The sequence below is a fragment of the Pan paniscus genome, chromosome 9, assembly GCF_029289425.2.
Source record: "Pan paniscus chromosome 9, NHGRI_mPanPan1-v2.0_pri, whole genome shotgun sequence".
Classification (NCBI taxonomy): Eukaryota; Metazoa; Chordata; class Mammalia; order Primates; family Hominidae; genus Pan; species Pan paniscus.
In genome coordinates this window covers 85501942-85517278 of record NC_073258.2, presented here as the reverse complement: position 1 = coordinate 85517278, position 15337 = coordinate 85501942, and the positions used below count along the sequence as shown (strand labels likewise).

The following is a 15337-nucleotide window of genomic DNA, read 5'->3' as shown; positions in this document are numbered from 1 at the left end:
GTGATAGCAGATGCTTTTAAAAGCAACAGGGAGAGGGAGCAGTGGTGGGTGGAATTAGAAGCAAATGCTTATATTCATATGCTGCCATGTGAATTAGATCGGCCATGCTGCTTTCAGATACACTTAAGAACAATCTTATCTTAGCTGGAATTGAAAGATCTGGGACCACTGAACTGTCATTGATAGGATCTGCCACCATTCTGAGTATTTCAATGGTAAAATGAAGCATAAAAATGACAAAATCATCAGGTTAGAATAGACCTCAAAAGGAAGCTTGAAGTTCTTATTACTTTCTTTTATTGGGTCAGCATAAGCAAAACCATGAAATTGACATTTCTTACTCTTGACAGCATCTGATATTAGGCAGCTCCTTTAGGAAAGATTAAATAGAATCAGGAAGACACCTGACCCTTAGCTGAACTACTTACTGCAACACCTGTACTAACCTGCAAGGATAAGATTGTGTCCAGTCTAAATCCCACTTTCTGCCATTCTCATTCAAGACTCTTTTTGTTCATCTTGACCTTATTTGAACAGGACATCTAGTCTCATAATTTATGAAATAGTCTTTTCTATAGTAGGAAGATTGTAAAGTCACTCCTCAGTTTTTTGCTGCTGTGATTCATTGATAGACATATAGATAGAGCTATAGATGTTAATATATACAAATATACACAATTTTATGTCTATAACTGTCCCATAATTTATTGTCAACATGTAATTATGGTTATACTTCCTTAATTATAGTATTATTATTATTATTTTGGAAAACATTGACTCTTTTAACTTAAAATACATGTATATATGTATTTTATATATATGTATGTATGTATATTATATATGTATTTATAGGTATATATACGCATATACATAATATATATGTATTTTAACTTAATATATATGTATTTTAACTTAAAAGAGTTTTCCCTAAATATATATATAGTCCTAACGCTGTAGTAGTTAGGACTTTTTAGTAGTAAAATACATATATATTTTAAGTTAAAATATATATATATATTCGCCACCTTCAAGATTTGTATAATTTTGATCCCTGCAATTCAAGTCCCTGATAAACTTAATGAATCTTTCTAAAGTATAATTTTTATTACCTTGCCTTTCTACTCAAGAACTTATCCTGGTTTTCAAGTATTTATTCATTCAAATTCAGCTTGTCAGATAGAATTGAAAGCTACAGTTCTTCTCACCTAACTTTATCTTGCTAGCCTTTCTTTCTTATCTGACAGGCCTGAGTTTAAATCATAGTCCTGCCACTTTCTAGTAGGTTCCAGTTACTTTAACTGAGAGCTCTAATTTCTTTATTTGTGAATATGAACACTAAATCAATGTTGATATTTTAAAAACAGTTTTCCCTTTTTTCTTTCCTTTCTTTTTTTTTTTTTTTTTTTTTTTGGTTTTTGAGACCAAGTCTCACTGTGTCGCCAGGCTAGAGTGCAATAAGGCAATCTCGGCTGACTGCAACGTCCACCTCCCGGGTTCAAGCGACTCTCCTGCTTCAGCCTCCCGAGTAGCTGGGAGTACAGACACATGCCACCATGCCCGGCTAATTTTTGTATTTTTAGTACAGATGGGTTTTCACCATTTTGGCCAGGATGGTCTTGATCTCTTGATCTTGTGATCCGCCCACCTCGGCCTCCCAAAGTGCTGGAATTACAGGTGTTAAATTAACTTTTAAAAATAATTAATACTCAGATTTTTCTTGAAATTCAGCATAGATTTTGCATGAGAGACATTATAAAGTTGGAATAGTAATGTCTATCATATGTTTAAAATTAAATTAAATTTGAGAAATAGCTTAGCAGAGTTGTCCCATAGTTTGTGCCCAATAATTTCTTTAAAATGACTCTTATCCTCTTTCCATGTTCCTTTAGGGAAAATGAACATCTATATATATAGTCGTAATGCTGGAGGAATAATCACAAGAATGTTTTATAGAGGAAATAAATATAGTATATGGTGATAAGATTTTCCTTTACTAAGAAAGGCCTGGCTGGAATGAGGAAAATGAGAGACAGAAAAACCGACTCCACTAGACTTCCAAAGATGGAATGTCTTTTGTGTTCATGTCATAATTTATATCATAGGTCAATAAAGGAAAATTCCTAACTGAAAAAAGTCTACTGAACTTCTCATAATTATTGTTTGCCTATGTGGTTCTTCAATTCATCAAATATTTGTAAAAGGAAATAAAATAATGAGTTCCACCATAAAAAAAGGGAGAGCAGCTGTTTAACCACAAATACTGGAGTCATTTTGTGTAAAGACAGAATGGCTTTTTCATGCTTCTCTCAACAGAAGATCTTTCATTAACTGGTGTTAGCACTTCTGAAAATACCCTCTCTACTACTGAAACTCTATTAGTTGAACACAGTATTCTGAGTATTCTTTACATTTAGACTACCTGATGGTAAAAGGAATTTTTTGTACTTTATTGTGTGTATTTTCCAGGCAGCAGGTAACAACTGAATATAAAAGAATCGTCTGACCCCTTAGCAGGCAACTCCTAAAGTGAATTGAAGTGAATGATTTATCTTGCATAGGGTAAGGATGAAATTGAAACCAAAATACTATATTTATGCCAAAGGAACTATAATGTCCAAATAGCTTGCTGTTCCTTTCCACGTTTTAGTGTTTCAACGGGGATTCTTTCAGTCTTTCAAAATACGAGGAGACAGAGCTGAATTAGAGTACAGCAGCTGCTTGCTGCCTTTTACTTGCAGCTAGGAGGTGTGTTGAATTCTTATAGGTTGACCTCTTGAATGGGCTGCTCACTGGGACCCAAATCACACAGAGCCTGTGAACTGCTTTAGTGCAGTCTTGTTTAAATGTTTCCACCAGAGGACCAAAGACAGAGGAGGGCAAACACATGTCTCAAGAGTTAATGTAGTGTGTGTAAGAGGTAATGTAGTTTGAGACTAAGACTGTAAGTACAAGTCAAAGAGTTAGCAATTTGTTTGGAGACTGGTTTTATCTTAAAAATCCATGCAAATTTTACAGGCCAGGCCTTAGATTATTTATATTTGTTTTAATATACATTTTCTCCATATCTTAATCATTATTTATGATCCAGGAAAATGTCTGAGGCTTGATGAAACCCACAGCATATTACTGCAAACCCTTGGTATATTCCATTTGGTAATACACACTTTAATCGATTACTGAGGATTGAAAGTGCTCATACTATTTCCTCATTTAAATCAGTAGCCCAGTTCCTCCCCCTGATTTCTAGAAGTCTGCCAACAAGACATATTCTACAGGATCTCAAACTTCACATGCACAAAACTTGCTCATCATCTTTTCTCTCCTTCCCTTATACTTACTTTCATGGTGAGTGGCACCTTCCAGGCACTCAGCTGCTCCAACCAGAAGTTTGGGAGTTATCCCAGACATCTCATTCTCCATCAGCCCCCACATTCCACCAGCCACCAAGTACTGTCAAGTATGCCTCCATCTGTTATTCTCTCTCTGCATTAACATTGCTTTAATTTAGCCCTTTATCATCCCTGCCTAAATTATTCTTATAGGAATCCACTTAACTGGTCTGTTCTTCTACCTACTTCCTGCATACTTCCCTAGTTTATGGCTGTTCAATACTTTATGATGTACTCCAAACTCCTCAGCATATCATAACCTTCATTACTTAAGCAAGTTAAGCATCATATCCATATCCCACAGATTCACCTTGCCAACCTCCCCATATTCTTACCGTATTATAGCAACATATACTTAACATCCTCACACTGGTCATTCTTTCTCATGCTTCTGGGTCCTTGCACATATATTCTGTTCTTGAAATGTTCTCCCTCTCCTCTTTTCACTGCATGATTAATTACTACTAATCTTTCATTATAGTTTAGCAATGGAACTATTAAAAGTTTTTCTTTCCTCTTCAGCAAAAACGACAGTAGTTTTTTTACTGCTTCTCACAGGAAACCACAAACTTTTGGCACTGTGTATTATTGAGTTTTAAATAAAAGTGCAATTGGCTAAGGTCTTATTGAAAAACTATATTTTTACAAAAGAAAAATCATGAACCCTTTTTGTACTACCAAAGGTTAGGATTAGTTGTGTAGAAAAGAAAGACACACACACACACACACACACACACAGACATACACGTGAATAATGCAAGGTGTATTAGTTCATTTTTCATGCTGCTGATAAAGATATACCCAAAACTTTGAACAAAAAGAGGTTTAATTGGACTTATAGTTCCACATGGCTGAGGAGGCCTCAGAATCATGGCGGGAGGCGAAAGGCACATCTTAAATGGCAGTGGCAAGAGAAAAATGGGAAAGAAGTAAAAGTGGAAATCCCTTATAAACCCATCAGATTTCATGAGACTTATTCACTATCACAAGAATACCTTGGGAAAGACCGGCCACCATGATTCAATTACCTCCCCCTGGGTGCCTCCCACAACATGTGGGAATTCTGGGAGATAAAATTCAAGTTGAGATTTGGGTAGGGTCACAGCCAAGCCATATCATTCTACCCCTGGCCCCTCAAAATCTCATGTCTTCACATTCCAAAACCAGTCATGTCTTCCCAGCAGTCCCCCAAAGTCTTAATTTATTTCAGTGTTAACCCAAAAGTCCACGGTCCAAAGTCTCATCTGAGACAAGGCAAGTCCCTTCTGCCTATGAGCCTGTAAAGTCAAAAGCAAGCTAGTTAGTTCCTAGACACAATGGCAGTGCAGGTATTGGGTAAATACAGCCATTCCAAATGGGATAAATTGGCCAAAACAAAGGGGTTACAGGGCCCATGCAAATCCAAAATCCAGTGGGGCAGTCAAATTTTAAAACTCCAAAATGATCTCCTTTGACTCCAGGTCTCACATCCAGGTCACACTAATGCAAGAGATGGGTTCCCATGCTCTTGGGCAGCTCTGCCTCTGTGGCTTTGCAGGGTACAGCCTCCATCCTGGCTGCTTTCATGGCTGGCATTGAGTGTCTGAGGCTTTTTCAGGTACACAGTGCAAGCTGTCGGTGGATCTACCATTCTGGGGTCTGGAGGACAGTGGCCCTCTTTGCACAGCTCCACTAGTCAGTGCCCCAGTAGGGACTTTGTGTGGGGGGTCTGATCCCACATTACCCTTTCATACCACCCTAGCAGAGGTTCTCTATGAGGGCCCCATCCATGCAGCAAAATTTTGCCCAGGCATCCAGTCATTTCCATACATCTTCTGAAATCTAGGTTGAGGTTCTGAAACTTCAATTCTTGACATTTGTGCACCCACAGGCTCAACACCACATGGAAATTTCCAAGACTTGGGGCTGCCACCCTCTGAAGCCACAGCCTGTGTACTACATTGGTCCCTTTCAACCACAGCTAGAGTGGAAGGGACACAGGGCACCAAATCCCTAGGCTGCACACAGCACAGGGACCCTGGGCCTGGCCCCCAAACCACTTTTTCCTCCTGGGCCTCTGGGCCTGTGATGGGAGGGGGTGCCATGAAGGTCTCTGACATGGCCAGGAGACACTTTCCTTGTGGTCTTGGGGATTAACATTAGGGTCCTGCATAGTTATGCAAATTTCTGCAGCCAGCTTGAATTTTTCCTCAAAAAATGGATTTTTCTTTTCTACTGTATCATCAGGCTGCAAATTTTCTGAGCTTTTATGCTCCGTTTCACATGGAATGCTTTTAACAGCACCCAAATCAACTTTTGAATGCTTTGCTGCTTAAAATTTTTTTCCGTCAGATACCCTAAATCATCTCTCTCAAGTTCAAAGTTCCACAAATCTCTAGGGCAGGAGCAAAATGCTGCCAGTCTCTGCTAAAACATAGCAACAGTTACCTTTACTCCAGTTCCAAACAAGTTCCTCATCTCCATTGGGACCACCTCAGCCTGGACCTTATTGTCCATATATCTATCAGCATTTTGGGCAAAGCCATTCAACAAGTCTCCAGGAAATTCCAAACTTTCCCACATTTTCCTGTCTTCTTCTGAGCCCTCCAAACTGTTCCAGCCTCTGCCTGTTAGCCAGCTCCAAAGTCGCTTACACATTTTTGAGTATCTTTTCAGCAACATCCCACTTCTGTTACCAATTTACCATATTAGTTCATTTTCACACTTCTGATAAAGACATACCCCAAACTGGGAACAAAAAGAGGTTTAATTGGACGTACCATTCCACATGGCTGGGAAGTCCTCAGAATCATGGCGGGAGGCGAAAGGCACTTCTTACATGTCAGCAGCAAGAGAAAAATGAGAAAGAAGCAAAAGCCAAAACCCCTGATAAACCCGTCAGAGTTCTTGAGACTTTACTCACTATCACAGAATAGCATGGGAAAGACTGGCCCCATGATTCAATTACCTCCCCCTGAGTCCCTCCCACAACACACGGGAATTCTGGGAGATAAAATTCAAGTTGAGATTTGGATGGAGACACAACCAAACCATATCACAAAGTATATATGAAAACTAATAAGAAAATATGGGCCATAAGTATATCAGTGATAGTTAGCAGCTCTAACAGTTTTTAATATTGTAGGGAAATCTACAAGAATTAAGATACTAAAAATCCACGTAGATTCTTTGTGTCATTTGCAGAAATAAACTACCTAATAAATAAATTATCTAATTTAGCCAAAAATTATCAATTCAATCTTTATCCTCATTACTTGCACACCTCACCCATCCCAAAGAGTTTATGCCTTCTCTCATTTTTGTGCACTTGCTGTTGCCTCTGCCTGAATTGTCTTTTGGTGTTAACAGGACCTTATTAAGTGACTGCAATATGTTGTACTCTGAGCTTGGTGCTTACCTAGACACTTTATTTCAAAAGCTTACCCTCTTTCTCTGTCTAGAAAATCCTTCAAGGCTCAGCTTGATCATCATCTCCTCAGTGAAGCATTTTCTGATTCCTAGAAGCATAATTAATCAGCTTCACTTCTGCAGGCTTTCAGGACTTCATAAACATCTGTTTCTGCTAAAAACAGATTATAAATATAATTCATTCATTCTTTATAGAGAAAGATTGATAAATAGATATAGATAGGTAGAAAGGTAGATAAACACATATTATGTGGCAGGCATTAATGCTATATTAGCAAACAAAATAGATTATTTCTGCATGTAGGGAGGCAAACAGTAAACGATAACCATATTGAAAAAGTGAATTGTATTATATGGCAGAATGATATATGATGTTAATTAAAGGATTGGAAAGCTTGCAGGAAAAGTGCTAATATGTTTAAACAGAGTGACTAGTGTAGACCTTTTTGAAAAAGCGACATCTCAAACAAAGACTTAAAGAAAGGCGAGTGAGCCATATAGAAAAGAGATTTTCAGGAAGAGGAAACAGCCAGGTTCAAAGTCTTAGGCAAGGAACATGTCTTGCTCTACCTCTGAGATTCTAGTTAGATTAGAGTGAAGCTTGAGCACTGGGATGTAGTTTTTTAATTTCCCAGTGATTCCACTGTTTAGCTAGAGTTGAGAAATACTATACTAGATGTGGATTGACAGAAATAATCTCAAGTCTGAAGAAGCCTACAGTTTGTGAGAAAGAGGCACATAAACACTGATGAGTATATAGTATTTGATAGGACAACAAAGTGACAATAGTCAATAATAATAATTATACATTTTAAAATAATGAAAAGAGTATAAGTGGATTGTTTGTAACACAAAGGATACATACTTGAGATGTTAGATACCCCATTTACTATGATGTGATTATTATGCATTGCATGCCTGTATCAAAAATATCGCATGTACCCCATAAATATATATACTATGTACACACAAAATTTTCTTAAAAGATACATTTAACATGAAAAGTGCTACAAGGGAACTTTGTACAGAATCAAATGAGAGGACTCATTCCACTTTACCCAGCCTGGAAATGGAAGGATAATACCAAGCTGCCTAGAAGGATCCATGTTGGAACTAAGTTTGATAAATAGGAGGTAACTAAGAAAAGAACAGTTGAGGGAGGGGTGGAGAATGTGTGAATGCTCCATGGGGGGTGTGGAGGAGGCATGCACAATCAGGAGGAACTATAAGTAATTTAATATTAGGAAAATGGAGAGTTACAGAAGATTAAGCTAGAAATGTGGAGAGGTAAGATCTCAGAGAGGTTTGTAAGGACTGCTAAGGAGCTCAGATTTTTATCCTGAATGTATGGGACACTGAAGGTGTTTACAAAGCCGGTGATAAGATCTGGTTAGCTCAATTAGCTAATTTTAGTGGCAGTGAGATAAAACGGATTTTAAAGGAATCCAGCTTAGAGCACAGCAGCCAATCATAGGAGTATATCAGTACATTAGCAGAGAGCTGACGATGCTTCTAGCCAGGGAAGTTTTATAGACAGAGTCATTGTGAGGAGGGACGATCTCAAAGACATATTGACAGGGTGTAGTTGGATAAACTTGCATCTACCCAGTTGGCTGGGTAGATGCTGGTTAATGGCAGAAAAACAAGCAATGGGAAAAGTCAGATAATGCCCAGGTCTCTGGCTTGGGCAAGTGTGGAGATGGTGGTTCCAGTCACTGAGATAGGCAACAAAGGAGCAAGAGCACCTTTTAAGAAAGAATGGTAGGATATTCTATAATTGAGGTGCCAAGAGCGCACGGAGATGATGAACAATGATCAGAAAATGTGGAATGCTATGGACCTCTGTATCTTTCACTGTGATAGCAGGCATAGTAAAGTATGTGCTAACCTGAATTTTCTTCTGGATGGATTTATGAGTGTTAACATGTGTCTAAGATCATTATAGACAACATTCAAAGCACAGGCAAAGATTTTAAGGAGCTTTAGCTTGGTTCTTTAATTTTCTACAAAATGTAAAACTCTAATTGATATCAAGATCCCAAATAGTGAAATTTAGAACATGTATAGCTAAAGCCTTGTCCAAAAAGGAAGAGAGTAAACAGGTAAACATTGACATTAATGTGTTGGTTTAGCATTACTGTTTAAGAAGTTTTTTTTTTTTTCTGTTTAAGAGAAATATTAGTTTAGGGGAATAATACGGGCCCTGTAACATCTTGTATATAACATCCTGTAATATCTTATTTTCAAGATATAAACTCTGTAACAGTAAGAGTATAGAGACCTTTCTCTTCTCTTTGCTGAGGAAAAGCAGTTTCGGGAATGATATCTGCCTTTTCCTGAATCCCAGTTTGTTTGTGTCTCTGTCAGATACTCCGTTTCACCCAGTGAACCACCCAGAGGAGTGGGAACACTGAGTCATGGAAGAAAGCTGAATGGAAAGATAGGACATCTGGAGTCTCAGTTCTGTCACTACTGATTTGCTGTGTGATTCTGAACAAGTTTTGCCCCTCCCTAGTCCTTACTTCCTTTCTGTGAAATAAAGGAGTTGGTTGAATAGTTAAGTACCTTTCAGGCTAACATATTCTATGAATCTCTCAACACAGCTGTCTTTAAGAAGTCTTCATAGTTCTTCTCAGTTATTCATAAGTTTTGTGCATGACTCAGAGTTTGCCAGTCTGGAGCATGAAGATGAATGATTGTTATGGACTAACATTTTTACTATGAAGAAATGCTAGGAGAAATGGGCAGTGTCATAATAACACCTAGAGTCATGGACAGCTTTTCCTCCCCATGACATCTGGTTTTCCTCTGATTTAATAGAAACTGAATATTTGCTTCTATTTTAAACATATTTTTCCTATTCCAAGAGAATGCTTGTATTTCCAATAGCATTTAGTTCTTTACCTGAATGGTGGTATTTGAGAAAGACTATCATAAATGTATGTGGTTTAAGGTAGGATAACTTTTTTTTCTCAGCAGTATCTGAAGTATAGCATCATTCAGGATCTGTCAGCCTACCTTAATGTTAACCTTGCATCCTTTTTGGTATCCTATTTATTTCAATATGAAGCAATATTGATGTATACAGTGATTCCTAATAATCGGTCATTTATGTTTTGTCATCATAGTCTTTGCATTATAAAAATAATACTTTGAATTATCATTAATGCTTTCCTTTAGATTAATTCACTTTTTAGTTTAATTTTGTAAGTGTTATAAATGGAAAATTGATACCACTTGCTACTTAATAGATAACTAAAAATAGTTAACATTTTAGTAATAGTAAAAATTAAATGAAAAAAATTTACTTAGCTCCTAAAATTATCTCACACACTTGTAAATCACTTACCACATGTTGAATACCACTAGCAGAGAGGTTAGACTGCAGGCATTTTTATCAGTTGTCTATTGCTACCCACTAAAAATCCAGTGGCTTATTAACAACAACCATTTGTTTACTCACAAATATATGTCAAGTAGATTTTATTGTATTTGTAAGCTAAAGAGTTAGCTTGTACTATTTCTTAGATTTTTGGCAGAAGGCACAAGACTCCTGGGTCAGAAACAAAGAACTTCATTAATTATGACATGGAAAGCAGCATGAACATTAGTATGTTGGTGTAGGTTTCTCTTGGTTCCCGAATCCCATGGAGGAAACACAGAGGAACCCAGATGGATGCTGCACATGTAGTAGTTTTGCATGACAGTGATGGAACACTGAGATTGGGGAATTTATTTTTACAAAGCAAGCCTGTTTTTTTTTTCTTGTCCTGGAGGGGAATAATATTACCTCATTCCTCAAGGTTGCTTACTACAAATACAACCTTGAGAAACGGCTCAGGCAAAGTATGGTCAGGGTGTCACCTTGTTTGCATATTCCGGAAGAACATGCAGAATCTTTTAGGGCCCCTAGTGAATTTGCCTCTCCCTGTGTTCTAAAAGGCAGGATTTAGGTCAGGCTTAACTGGGTGGATTCTGCTTACCTAGGCCAGGCTTGGTTGATCTCAGTTTAAAGCCTGTGGGCCTAAAGTATCTCAGTAAGATAGCTCATCTCTGCTCCACATATTCTCTTGTTCTTCAGGAGTCTAGCCCAGACTTGTTTACATGTCTCTGTCCCAAGAAGGAGAGAAGAAGCAAGGCTTCCTGAAGTGTAGGCTGAAGCTACTACAACATCACTTTTGCTGCATTCCATTGGCCAAAGCAAGTCATTAGCCAGGCCATTTTCAAGAGATAGATAATAGACACCACCTCTTAATAGAAAGTACTATAAAGAATTGTAGTCATTTTTGTAATCTACAACATCAGATTTTAAAATATGTGGATTTAAATCTAGATATACCTAATGCTAAATGACGAGTTAATGGGTGCAGCAGACCAACATGGCACATGTATACATATGTAACAAACCTGCACTTTGTGCACATGTACCCTAAAACTTAAAGTATAATAATAATAAAATTTACAAAAATAAAAAAATAAATCTAGAATCCACTTAATGACTCAGAGCCTCAGTTCTCTCCATGTAAAATGAGAATGGAAGTATTTACCTCAAAGAGTTGTTATAAGTACCTAATCAAACTGACAAGAAGCAAAAGAAGTATCCAGAGTTGTGCCTGATACATAAACAGTATGCAGTAAGTGAAACTGGTTATTATTAAACCCCAAATGTTCTCATTTTAAAAACTCAGCCGTGGTTTGCCATGTCTTTCATGCTTGTTTTCTATCTGTTCCCTAAAGTTATGAGCATGTTTGAAAATCAAACTTTCCATCCATCTCATATCCACACCACTCACTCTGTTGTTCCAGATCTGTACTATTAACTATAACTAGAATTTGGCAACTTTTTACATCTACATGTCACCACTCTTGAAACTGTGTAGAAAAAAAGTGTGCTGCTTGTTCATAGGGAAAAGGCACTAAGAATGTACAGAAAGGAGACTGTACACATTGGCATTTGATATTTGGTGAGCAGGAGGAGGGGAGGGTGCCGTGTCAAAACACCAAGAAGAAGACATAGTAGAGACCAAGCATGGCATTTGTCTCTTCATAAATAGCAGTTCATTTTAAGAGTTCTGTTGGGATGCTGCACTGTGAAATGAATGTACTTAGGTGTCTTCTGAATACAAGAGAAGGAAAAGATAAAGGAGGAGGAGGAGGAAGAAGAGGCAAAGATGTGGAAGGAGAAAGAAAAGAAAGAGAAGTAAAAGGAGATAGGGGTGGAGAAAGAGATGGAAATGAAGAGGAAGAAAAACAAGAAAAGGAAAAAGAGGAGATGGGAAAAAAGAAGAGAAAGAAAAGAGGAAGAAAAGGAGGTAGGGGAGTGAGAGGCAGAAAACAACTGTTCAAAATAAGAAACAGCATACCTCTTAGCTTAAACTCTGTATTTATGAAAAAACAGGGTACCTCCTTTCTTTTTATTTACTCCCTTTTATAGTATAGGTATGTGTGGTCAGTAGGAACACAGAGCTAGGGTATTTTGGATGTGCATAAATGTGTGTAGCCTCATCTCACTATTAAACAGAAGTGCTAACTGTTCTCTAATTTTAGCAAATACTTTTAAATGTCAAAAGACAGATTTTCCTCCAACCCCCTTTCCTAGGCCTCAAGCTTTGAGTCACAAAGATAACTTCGCTCTCTGAAGAAATTGGCAGAAATGAATAGAATAAAATGCAGAGGAAATTTTTTTGACAAATTAATTTTAAGACACAGTTTTAGTCCAGCATCTATGTAGCCAAGTAGGCACCAAAATATATTTTCTAAACTGAGATGATGAAGGGAAAGGAGAAAGGAAGATGTCCTTAGAGAAAAGAGTAATGGAAATCAAGGAACTGTCTTCTGTGATGGGCTTCAGGGCAGATCTAGGCTCTAGAAATTGACAAGGGGTGGATTTTAGGTCTTTCATAAAGTGGAAGGCAAAATCAGTGATGGTACATGATTCCAAGTATGTCGTTCTTATGTGCTATGGACTCTATACCAGATGGTACTTACTATGCAGCACCTACTATGTGCCAGGCATTGAAAATAATAGCTGATGAACGCACACTATCCTATCTTTCAGGCAGCTCACAATTTAGAGAGGAGAGACACATGCCATAACAAAAAATTATAATTAAGTGAGATCAGATATAAGCCAAAAGTGTGCACTGAGTGCCGTAGGTGAACAAGAGTGAGATACCTAACCTGTGAAAGGAAGACAGGAGGACCTTCCTGTAGGAGATTACACCTGAACCGAATCTTGAACAAGAATAAGCCAGATAAAGAATTGGGCAGAGGACAACATAATCAATGGCAAGGAAATGTGAAACTGCAAGTTGATAGGGGAGGGTCTTATGAGTAACTGAATATATTTAGAGACTGAGAGTTATGTAGGGACTAGTTCTGGAAGGCACTATATGCCAAATCATAGAATCCATCTTTGTTCTACAAATATAGATTAACAGGTCCCTAGTTATTTTTTTGGTTATTAATTATTTGAAACTTCATCCTTTCCAACATTCAGAATTGCACCCAGCTATTCACCACCCCACCTCACCCATAAATGAGCTGAGAACACAAATGTCAACACAGGTAATTAGTTAGAATTAGGCATTGCTACTAACTGTCAGGAAATCAAAATAGAGGTAGCTTAAGTAAAGTGGATGTTCATTTATCTCTCACAGCAAAGCCCAGGTGTCCAGTCAGGGGCTAAAATGATTCACAGTGTTAGTGACCCAGTCTTCTCCTTTCTTTTTGTTCCCCCATAATTGGCCTCAATCTTAAGTGAGTATGGTAGGACAAAAAGAAATTGGGTAAAGGACACGTGAGTAACAACACTTAAGATTTGTTTTAAATACTAACTGAGCAATATAACCTCTCTTCTCAGAACCATCATTCTATATTGTACACTGACCTTTTCTTCCTCTTGATCAAGTCTGCTGTTGAGACTTTATAATGAATTTTTCAGTTTAGTCATTATATTCTTCATCTCTAGGATTCTATCTGGTTCTTTTTTATTATTTTATTTATTTTTCAAACTTCTCACTTTTTATGTATTGTTTTCCAAATTTTATTAAATTTTCTATCCATATAATCTTATTGTTCACTGAACTTTCAGTATTAATCTGAATTCTTTGTCAGTCATTTATATATCTCCATTTATTTTGGTTCTGATCCTGGAACTGTATTAGTTTCTTTTTGAGGTGTCGTGATTCCCTGATTTTTCCTAATCCTTTTGTTCTTGTATGTTGTCCGTGCATTTGAGGATACAGCCCCTGCTATGGCCTTTCCAGGGGTTCTTTGGCAGGGCTAGATCTCCACTATTTAGTCTAGCTTGTGATTCTGGAAGGACCAACTGGTGATTACCCCAGACAGTTAGAGTTTATTGTGAGTTTTCCTGTTGGCTGGGTGGCTGCCTTTGCTCTGACATTGGTAGGGCTGCTGGCTGAACTCTGTTGTTCAGTGAGACCACTGGCTGGGCACTGCAAAGCTGATGACTGGGTACTGCTATTACTTCTGGTCAGGCTGGTAATAGGATGTGTTCTCTGCTTGGGCAATTTTGCTCTTTGTGATTTGCAGTTGAGCAGGGCTGCAGGCTAGGCTATAAGGTTAGGGGGAGATACCGTTCAAGATAGGTGAAATAGGTTATGCTCCTTAGAATTTTACAATTAAAGATTGCCTCCCAGTCAGGTGGAGCCATGGGGTAGGCTTTTGGCTGAGTTGAGTAGCTATTTGACCTCCTGGGCCAAGCTTGTCTAGCTCTTCTCTTCTTTGAATTACATAGAAATGGAAATCTCCCTGCCTGGGTAAGGTTGTTGGCTGAGTGACTTCCCAGGTTAAGCCAATCTAGCACCTTTGCTTCTCTGGAATGCACAAATATGGGAGTCTCTTTGCCTGGGCAGGTTTGTTGGGGTAGGATCTAAGGCTGGGCATAGATACTAGCCATCTAGATGGCTAGTACAGAAGTTAGATTGAGCCTCCCAACATGCTTCTGAAGGTGACCAGCTCAGCTTTACAGGTTGGCTGCCTCTTATTATTTATTTATTTATTTTGAGATGGTGTCTTGCTCTGTCTCCCAGGCTACAGTGCAGTGGCACGATCTTGGCTCACTGCAACCTCCACCTCCAGGGTTCAAGTGGTTCTCATGCCTCAGCCTCCCAAGTAGCTGGGATTACAGTCACGCCTCTATGTCTGGCTAATTTTTGTATTTTTAGTAGAGACGGGGTTTCGCCACTTAGAACAGGATAGTCTCGAACTCCTGTCCTCAAGTGATCCATCCGCCTTGGCCTCCCAAAATGCTGGGATTACAGGCGTGAGCCAATGTGCTCAGCCAGAGGTTGGTTGGCGTTTCTGATCTGGTGTCACAGGAACACAGAAGTACCACCAAGATCCATGCACTGGTTACTTATCACGTATGGTTCCTTTCTTTGTTTCTACCTGACTCCAGGTGGTCTAGCCATGCCATTTCCTCTAGTGTTTCCTGTGAGGTAAAACCAAAGTGGGCTTCCTGAGAAGCATCTTGGAATGCTAGGGATGCTATATGACTTCCTCCAGTTCTCTTTTGC

General features: G+C 38.4%; 1 protein-coding gene across 13 annotated transcripts in view; it reads left to right on the top strand.

The window, feature by feature from the left end:
- Nucleotides 1-15337, top strand: part of DLG2 (discs large MAGUK scaffold protein 2) — a 2166992-nt gene that overhangs the window by 1034324 nt on the left and 1117331 nt on the right. The window lies entirely within an intron of this gene.